Source organism: Branchiostoma belcheri, unplaced genomic scaffold (genome assembly GCF_001625305.1).
Source record: "Branchiostoma belcheri isolate BF01 breed outbred unplaced genomic scaffold, Haploidv18h27 scaffold759, whole genome shotgun sequence".
Lineage (NCBI taxonomy): Eukaryota > Metazoa > Chordata > Leptocardii > Amphioxiformes > Branchiostomatidae > Branchiostoma > Branchiostoma belcheri.
In genome coordinates, this window is record NW_017804419.1 from 1 (window position 1) to 9,665 (window position 9,665).

Sequence of the window (9,665 nt, forward strand, 5' to 3'; positions counted from 1 at the left end):
GTCATTTTTTAAATATTAGTTATAGTTTTCAATACTTGTTCATTCATTGAAAGTGGCCTAGTGTGAACAAAATGGCTACCCAAATGTTAGCCAGATTTGCAGGTGTTCTGATCACAAGCATGGATAGGCTCAGCATTCCCTCATATATTGTAGAAATATATGTACTAGTTATACATGAAACTTTGGTGATATCTACACCAGCTGATCAAATTGCTGGGAATGTTGAAACCAATACACTTCTGTCCTTTGGAAAGGGGGCAGTTAGACATAATGTCAACATTGCCAAGTCATTTTCACGATCGGTAAGGCCAAACTTTCTGTGTAAGTAGGGTCCTTTGAGTTGTAACGAAGTTCTAACAAATGCAGCTACGTATCTAAAAAAAGTACTTGTTTAAGTCTCATTTTAACGCATCCAAATTGAATGTGTGGTATTAGAAGGTGATCTGTAGATAAAATAGGCTGAAGAAAGACAATCGGAACTTTACCAAGTGCATATACCATTAAAATAAACAACAATATAGTCCGTGTCCATACGCACTTTCCTTCTTATTGTCCACGGCCGTCCGGACGCACAGTCCCCCGAGTTCTGGAGCACGTAATTTCCGCCGCCCTCCCCGGGCGCCATATTGGTACAACAAGCCTTATCTATCCCACAATTCGTAGTTTCCATACCCTTCCTGTTTCATTCTATGGAGTATCCGAATTTGTTTTCTAACACATCCTTGGACCTACTCCACAGCAGAAGAGAATTGTGGATAATCTGGAAATTTCTGGAATATCCGAATTTGTTTTCTTATACTCCACAGCAGAAGCGATTTGTGGGTAATCTAGGGATTTCTGGAATACTGTACAGTATCCAAATTTGTTTTCTTACACATCGGTGGGCCCACTTCACAGCAGAAGCGAATTGTGGGTAATCTGGGGATATCTTGAATATCCGAATTTGTATTTTTTACGAATCCGCAGATGTGAAAATAACGGTCGTCACAAGAGGGAGCTCCGGAGCACCTGGTAATAGCCACCGTAAACCTTTGCGCGTCGCATAAAAACCATGTCTGCTCCTGTAACCCTAGGACGAAGAAAGGTTTGCAAATATTTCGGCCGCTGTGAATTGTCAACCTGCTGACGTTGCTAGGAGATTGATGTGTCCCAAACCGTTCCCGTTCCGTTCTGTGCCTGAGCGGGCACAGAACGGGACACGGCCTGACTGTCTAGAACCGTGCCCGGAAGTGCTTTCAATCATAGTGATTGGCGGGATGAGATTTGCTACTTATTTTCCGCTAGTTATCACAAGGGCCGGAACACCTGAAAAGAAGGTTATCACGGCCCGGGCATGACATAAAGTGAATTACGGACGGAGTTTAACAAAGTACCTGGCATGGTTGGCACAGCCTGTTGAATGATGTCCAGTGCTCATTGTCCGCCAATATCTGCTTCGAAACGCTAAAGAGGAACTCTCGGAAAGGCACCGGTTTTGTGGCGTTGAATGTCCCTTCTTCTTTTACTTTGCTTGACTAGAATGGATAGAATACAAAGTACCTTTGCAATAGAAAATAAACTAGATAAATACATCAGAGACTCACAACTAAATTATAGACAGGGATACCATAAATGTTAACTTTCTGCAAATTCTGGTCGCTTCCGATGGAGTTACTTGTACTCCATGCAAAATTTTAGGTTGCAAATTTCTTGACAAAAATAGGAGCAGTTTAACCGTTCTCGCTGTGTTGGAAAGTACAGTAAAATCCCGCTGCAAAGCTAAAAGGTCAGTGTGATCTGAGTCGTTTAATCTATTTTTATGTACTAAAATACGCACGCACGGCTGTCGGGTTCCCATTACTAGGTGCGTTCGAAAACGCATCAGGTTACAAGAATTAATATTTGGACTAACCGTAAAATGAGAAAATAAACAAATTTGAGAAACAAAAAGTATTAAAGGCAAATTTTGTCGAAATAAAATTAAATGAACGGTCATGTTAGCTGTTTAAATTAAATCACTGATTTTCGTAAATTTAGCTCCAAAAGGTGATTATTTCCTTTTTTTCTACAGCTAGGAATAAGATCAAAATTCGTGTCTTATGATTTGTTTTTGAATTTCTGGTTTAAAATTTTTCGCATATTGGTGAAAAAAGGACATATTTTATCAAAAATTATATCAAACCAATTATTCAAAATTGAGGCAATGTTTTTTTAAATCCATAAATCTCGCTTCTCGGGTCAACAGTAACAACAATTTGGAGCCGTAAATGAGGTATGTTAGGCTCTCAATTTTTCCAATCTTGAACGGATTTTGCAGACAAGTCATGCCGCCCGAAAGTGGGTGCGTAATTTACACCGATGTAAATAACCTTTACAGTATTCAAGGTCACCAGCTTATACGACGGTAGCTTTGCAATATGTTATATGTCCACACCAAAATTTATTATGACCAAAGGGGCTAACCGTTCTATCCAACATTAAGTGAATTGGGACTGACCCAAATTTTCGACCGACTCCGTCAGCCTTGTTCAGGGAATGGACTCTTCTATTGCAGCTTCAGGGACGTGACGTCGGAAACACGTCACGTCCCCCCCCCCCGTCTCTTTGCAGTGTTGGTCGGTTCGCCACCGCCACCTTCACTTCTCTCGCCAAGAAATTCTGAGTGCAGAATTTTCAATTTGTTCAGCGAGACGGAATGTCCTGGTATGTGTATATGTTGATATAAGTCTTGATGCCAAAAAAAAAAAAAAACTTACCAAAAATTCTCCGTAGTGCTTCAGAAGTTCCCTTACTGTATACTACAGTAATACTACATGTATACACGACCCTTGTTGGGTTTTGAGGAAGCCGTCTTCTTTTTCTGGTATCAAGACTTGCTTTAGACCGACACGGAATCGAAGAAAAATCATAGTCGCTCCAAAAGACTAAACACTCCAGGAGAGTAGATGTGGAGTGGTTTACCAAGGTGTAACAAACAAGGGACATTGTAAAGAAACATACACCGGTGAAACAACGTTCGTTGACTAACTGGAGGGAACTCACGGTCGTCTGCTCAAATGCAGCCGCCAGATGATGATGAAAACACGGTTTCTGGAACACCAACGCCCAAGTTCTACCAACTCAGAAGTATCTCAACATATACACATAGAACCGGGGGTGTCTCAGGTACGTATCTGACACGCACGACCCTTTGCTGTAATCACGTGTTTCCGACGTCACGTCCCTGAAGCTGCAGTAGAAGAGTCCATTCCCTGAACAAGGCTGACGGGGTCGGTTGGAAAATTGGGTCAGTCCCAATTCACACGGTGGTCAAATCTGGGCTGCAAAGTTCCCACATTTCATAGAACCCGAACTGTGTTCGATCGTGTTCGATCTGGGCAATTCGAATCGAACCCGCGTTCCATTTCGGGGTCACCTGCGGTCATTTGCAATAAAGAGGCAAAACAAGCCCTTTTGCCTGAGTTCTTCGCAACAGATAAAAAACAACACTTTGCTATAGATACAGTTTTCTGGACAGTACATGTACGCTATAATTTTTGGTGGGTATGTAACATGTAGCGAAGTTACTGTTGTATCCTTGGGTGACCTTGAATACTGTAATACTTTTTACGCCTGTGTGAACAACACAATGCACACTTTTGGGCGAAATGACATATATACAAAACTCGTTCAAACCTGGAAACATGGAGAGTCAAACGGCTCAAAATGACCGTTACAGTTGTCCCGAAAATCGTGTTTTAGGGATTTTTGAAAAATGGCCTCAATTTTGAATTATGGGTAATTTAGTGAGAAAAAAATGCCATTTTTCACCAATATGTCAACAAAAACTAGACTTAAAATTAGAAATTAAAGAATTCCTAAAACACTATTTTTGACCTTATTCTTAGTCGTCGATCGGGGATCTTGGGTAATATACGTATCCAGGTTTGAACGATGTTTGCCTAAAACATGACATGACTTGTGCTCAGAAGCCCGAAAAAATCGTATTTCTGAGCAAAATTTAAAAACATCAGTGATTCAACATAAAAAGCTAACATTTAAAGGATGTTAAGACGATAATTTCATTTTAATTTGACGAAATTCACCACTAAATACTATTTGTTAATTTTTAAATGTTTTGCGGGTAGTCCAAAACAGGCCAAAATAGCGTCTTGTAACCCGATACCTTTTCGAACGCGCCTACAAATGGGAAAGAATGCCGTAGTGACAAACCGCCGTGTCACTTAATGTTGGATAGAACGTTTAGCCCTTTTGGTCATAATGACGTATACCAACACAGATGAACTTTGATGGTAAGGAACAAAATTTATTATAAATGCAGTTTTTTTTAGTTATTACAGGTCTATTGTAAATGACTGGAGGTAGCGCTCGTTTGAATTATCCAGATTGAGAAGATCAAACACAATTTGGGATTTAACAAATGTGGGAACTTTGCAACCCAGATTTTACCACCGTAAATGGAGTAAGAATGTATTTCAAACTGAGGAAATGCGCCATACCTTGTCTGGTTGGTTACGCTCTTCATAGTTTCTCAGGCGATGATTTAAACCCTTGACCCAGCTGAAAGCCCCAAGTGCTGGCATGTTGACAAATTTGTTAAGCCACGCAGATGCCAACCTGAGGTGACGATAGAAGCAGTTCAATTCAGAGAAGCCCTACCTAGACGGGGGGTGGGAGGTTGCCCGCGCCAACTTATAATTAGCAAAAATTAGTGAGATAAGTTAATATTTTATATTGTTGCTATTGCAATTGCTCTCTGAGAGTGATTTTTGCGATATTCTGAAATTTTAGTTTAAACAATTAACATTTCAGGCCTTAATGTTAAGTTACAAATGCTTTCTGATATCTTCTCTTTTTTAATCTAATTTTGTCAATAATAGTGCATAATTTATGCTCAATTGATGACGTCATTTGTAAAATATATAGCGTCACTGAATGCCATCCAGTAAATTTCTAGCGGCGACCGATTTATGAATAATTTATCAAGGCCCACGGACCCGGTTCTTTCACTTGTAGAGTAGCCAATTACCACTGATCTGGTGGCACAAGATGTGCGAAAACACGTACTTCACACCCATTGTTCGTCGATATAAAGCGCTTATACATTACAAAGAGAATTTTCGTAGGACTGCCATTACTTTAGTTTGCAGCTTGTGTATTGAGAACGGGTATCTTCATCATTCTGCTGGCTGTTTGTAGAGGAACGGCGCAATAAAACAGTTTTCTATACCATCAGGACTTAGCAGATAACACGCAATGAAGCCCACTTTTTACGCAGTTTGTAACAGTAAATGATTTAAGGAATTCACAGGAAGCACAATGACATATAATGTGTCGCATAAACATTATATAGCACAAAATGAAGAGTAACAAAAGTGCAGTCGTGTTTGGCAGGGTATGGCAACTTATAGTAGGCACATGTATCGGTTCAATCTTTAACGGATAAGTTGATAGCAACAAGCAAGATGCATAGGTTCCAACTACTTTTGTAGTTTTGTAGTTACATATTATAGTGCCCGCGCCAACTTTGATGTCGGATTTATTTTGTTTTATTTTCTGTCATGTTTATACAGGGTGGCCCATTAAGTGATTGCACTTGTTTTGCAAAACAAAACAAATCAGTCACATAAAAACAGTAAAATAGGGATACAATAAAAAAACTAGAGTTCCACGATCTCAAACATTCGCCAAATTATGTTAATCTTAAGACTGACAAAGTAAAGATTATTTCTCCTGGTTATTGTAAATAGGATCCCCATTTGCATGAATTATATTAGTTGATCATATTCTCCACCAAAAGACAGCCTTATCTTAACAATGAAAGTCTTTTTATCATTTCTTCATAAATTATGCAAATGAGGTCCTTATTATTTTAATGTGATGTTCACCTTCATTTAACTTTCAAATAGGCCAAGTATGAAATTCCTGGCAGTTACATGTACCAATATGGAATTTTAACACTGTCTCATTAATTATGCAAATTAAGTGTTAATTTACATAATCTGCCTGTGTTTCCCTCGTTCTCAATTACAAATGTCACAAGCTTGAATAGTCCTGTAATGTGCAGTGCAGCTGATTTATAGAATTTCCTCATCATTCAAACCTACGTCATTTCTTCCCCCGCACAAGATCTACCTACCATCCACAATTCATGACCCTAGCACGTCCAGATCACGAGATATCAAAACCGGAAGTTCAGCGGCAGCACCATAAGAAGGTGCTAGGGGGCCCAAAATCTAATCATTTCAAGGTCTCTTCAAGACCTGCTCACCTATCAAATATGAAGTTAATCTATTAAAGTCTCAATCGTGTTTACAGACAGACAGACAGACACACAGACAGACAGACACACACACACACACACACTAACGCCTCTGAAAACATAACCTTCTTGGCGAAGGTAATTATAATGGCAATAATAAATAAAGAAAACAAAGACTGGCAATGAAAACATACATTGCCATGGCGACGGTGGTTGCTGCTAGGGTTATTGTTTGCATGGCACTGCCATCATTTCATGATTTTGAGGAAGACTTGGTACTTGGACTTTGGACTTTGGTTAAGTCTAGACAGATACAGTACACCCCTCCCCTGAGTGCATAGTGAACGAGCCCCGGGGTCACAGAAAGTAGGGCCATCTGGGGCAGACAGGTCTTCAGGGTTCCAGGAATGTGGGCATAGATGTGGGTCAGAGAAATGCCTGTGGACATTCCGCATGCCTGTGGACAAAAATGCCTGTACAATTCCAAGAATTCTTATTATATCTATTTAGAAATAGTAGCAATGTCGCCTGTAGAGCAGAATTAGGTAGATTTCCTATAGATACACATATTTGTATATAGATAATGGTCCAAATGGGCACAACCTCACACTCCCTTCAAAATGGATGCTCAGAGTCCTCTTACAGCAAAGCCTTCCAACAAATACCCGTAGACGAACTTTATTGCAACCTTGTTAAAGACATACCGGTATTAGATCACAATGGATACTCCTTTTTGTGGCATTCCGAATCAACATTGTGACCCTGAACATGTTGGGGAAATGCTGAGAAGGAGACTTACAGATATACACATGTCTTCTTCAGTTTACAAGAGAGAAGTCAAACCCTTCGAATTCAGACATAGTTTTAGCCTCCGGGCATGAATTTGCAATGAACCTCACAATTGTTATAAAGGAGAGAAAGATATACAAGTACCTCTTCAAATGCAGCAGAGTTGAAGACTGTCGATGATACGTAGGGGAAAACGTTCTACACTAATTCAGAAAACTCAACAGCCTACTGCTTACTTCATGAACATCATGGGAGCCATATGAGCTAGATAATGCTGCATGGAAGTGGACAGGGATGTGAATCAGCATGTGTCTGCTCAGTTGAGAATCTGTACAATTTCCACAATGTCCCAAGGGTTTCCTGGAATTTCACTATGTAGGAATGTGGGCATAGATGTGGGTCAGAGACATGCCTGTGGACATTCCATTCCCGTACAATTCCTAGAATTCTTGCAAACTGCACACAATACTGTACCATTAGAAGAAATGTGGGAAGAATGTAAAACATCCACTTGAAAGGCATGTGGGTATGTGGGCAAGAATTTAGGACTACGTAGGAATGTGTCCATAAAAGTGTGCCATCAACATGCCTGTAGACATGCCATGCCTGTGGAAAAAAATGCCTGTGCAATTCCTAGAATTCTTGCAAACTACACACAATACTGTGCCATTAGGCTCCCCCCTGAGGCGTCGCCAAAAAACAGTAACTAACCAATAACATTAATAAATAATGATAACGTCCGAACGGCTTGCCTTAGGGCCATTATAATTGTTGACTTTTCCTAAAATATTATTGACAGAAATTTCATAGAAGTGAAATTTAATAAAACGTTTTCGTGTTGCCATGGCAACGGGTTTCTAAAAGGCATTTTTTGCCAACATCAATAGTTTTGGCTTGAAGAATGAGATTTTTAATGTTAATGTACATATGCTTTCTAAGTAAAATAACATTTTATATGATTTTATGTAATTTCTATTAATGATAATGCATAATTTATGCTTATTTGATGACGCAATTGGCCAAAATCCAAAACGGTTGACCATATCATTAGATCAGGTAAATTTCGGCGATTTTTCTTAAATTTTTATCCCTACTTCGATTTTGTTTTACATAAAAGGTTAATTTGAACATATTAAGTCTATTTTCATTGTATTTTCTTTGCATGGAATATGAAAAATGCATGAAATATGCATGCAGTGAATTTATGCATGGAGTGAAGTTACTGGTGTTGCTATAGTTGAGATACGCTTAAGCATACCTTACCCTATTTAGAAGAATAAAAGGCTTTTGAGGCCCGCGCAAACTCTAATGTCAGATAGCTCCATTACGCCATAGCCATCGAAATTGGTGACTTGTTCTAAAACATTCCTGGGAGCAACTTCATATTGATTAGACAACCTAATATTTTACGTACTACCATGGCAACAGGTTTCTGACAGAGTTTTGGTTCCTCTAAATATGAGACATACAGTTCACGAGTTCTGATCCACCCTCCCACAACCCCCCCTTAAAAACCACCCTAGATAGGTTTAAGTGGGTTTAGATATGTAATTTTATTCAAAGGGTCTACATGCTCTATCTGTATCGGTATACTCGGTATAACGGCCCTTCGTCGTAGCACACCAGCTTCGCAGGCACGCGGCGCGGAGGCAGCTAGCTATATCACACCGAACGACTTGTTACCTTTAATCTGTGCATATTTAATTGCAGGAGTGATGTTGCCCCAACTGTGCTTTGTGGCAACGAGCTTCGTTCCACAATTACTTTTCGAAAATACAAGTTTTTGAAGAACTCAATTTTGAACTCCAATATTTAAAGGTATCCTGCTTCTTGTTCTTTTCTGGGCTGGTATTACTTAGTGGTTGGTATGTCCACCAGTTTTGAGTCATTTTGTACATTATGCATAGTCTTGACTATCGCTCCGCTTCCTGTGCCGCTCTTCTCTGCTGTCGCTCCACTTCATGTGCCGCTTGTCTCTGCTGTCGCTCCGCTCCGCTTCCTGTGCCGTCTACGTTCCCTAGAACGCCGCGAACGAGTCGAGCGTGCTCTGTGCGGCCGATCTTTCTCACTGCTACTGTTACTGCCACATGACGATGTGGAGCTGGAGCGGTGGTTTCCTCCTCTCTCAGCGATCTTGCCCCGTGCACGAGACGTTGGCTCCAGTAAACCATCCAGCACTTGATCTACTTCTCTCACCAACTTCTTCGACGCCGGCAGATCCCTCACAGCATACTGCTCCGATTCTTTCTTTGATGTCGCCGGCGACTCCTGACCGCTCGTGAACGCGGACTTCAGGCGTGGAACTTCTGGTGGCTCACTGTAAGCCCTCGCGTGTCGAGCCTGATTCCCGTCCACCCGTCCCGGAGACAGGTCGGCTGTCTTGACCTGCAAAGAACGGGGCCGGGGCGTCAGGACCTCTTCTGACTCATCCGATGTGCTCTCGGACCATACCCGCCGCGCAATTTCGTCCACCTTGCTCTCCTTCCTGAGGTACCGTCTGAGTCTGACGCTCCCTCCACTCTTTCATAGTGGCATTTCCCTGGACCGCACGGGCCCGGATGTCCCTTCACAGGCAGACGACATACCGAGCACCTCCTAGATTGACGATGGCGCCGAGACTTCCTTCTCCATACCG

At 41.0% G+C, this 9,665-nt stretch overlaps 1 long non-coding RNA gene across 1 annotated transcript in view; it reads right to left on the bottom strand.

Annotated features, from left to right (window-relative positions):
• Positions 1–4,554: 4,554 nt before the first annotated feature.
• The window catches only part of LOC109485439, a 7,991-nt gene continuing 2,880 nt past the window's right edge, over positions 4,555–9,665 (bottom strand). Inside the window, exon 3 of the long non-coding RNA XR_002141127.1 lies at positions 4,555–4,596. This is a non-coding gene — a long non-coding RNA (uncharacterized LOC109485439). The remainder of the gene's footprint in view (positions 4,597–9,665) is intronic.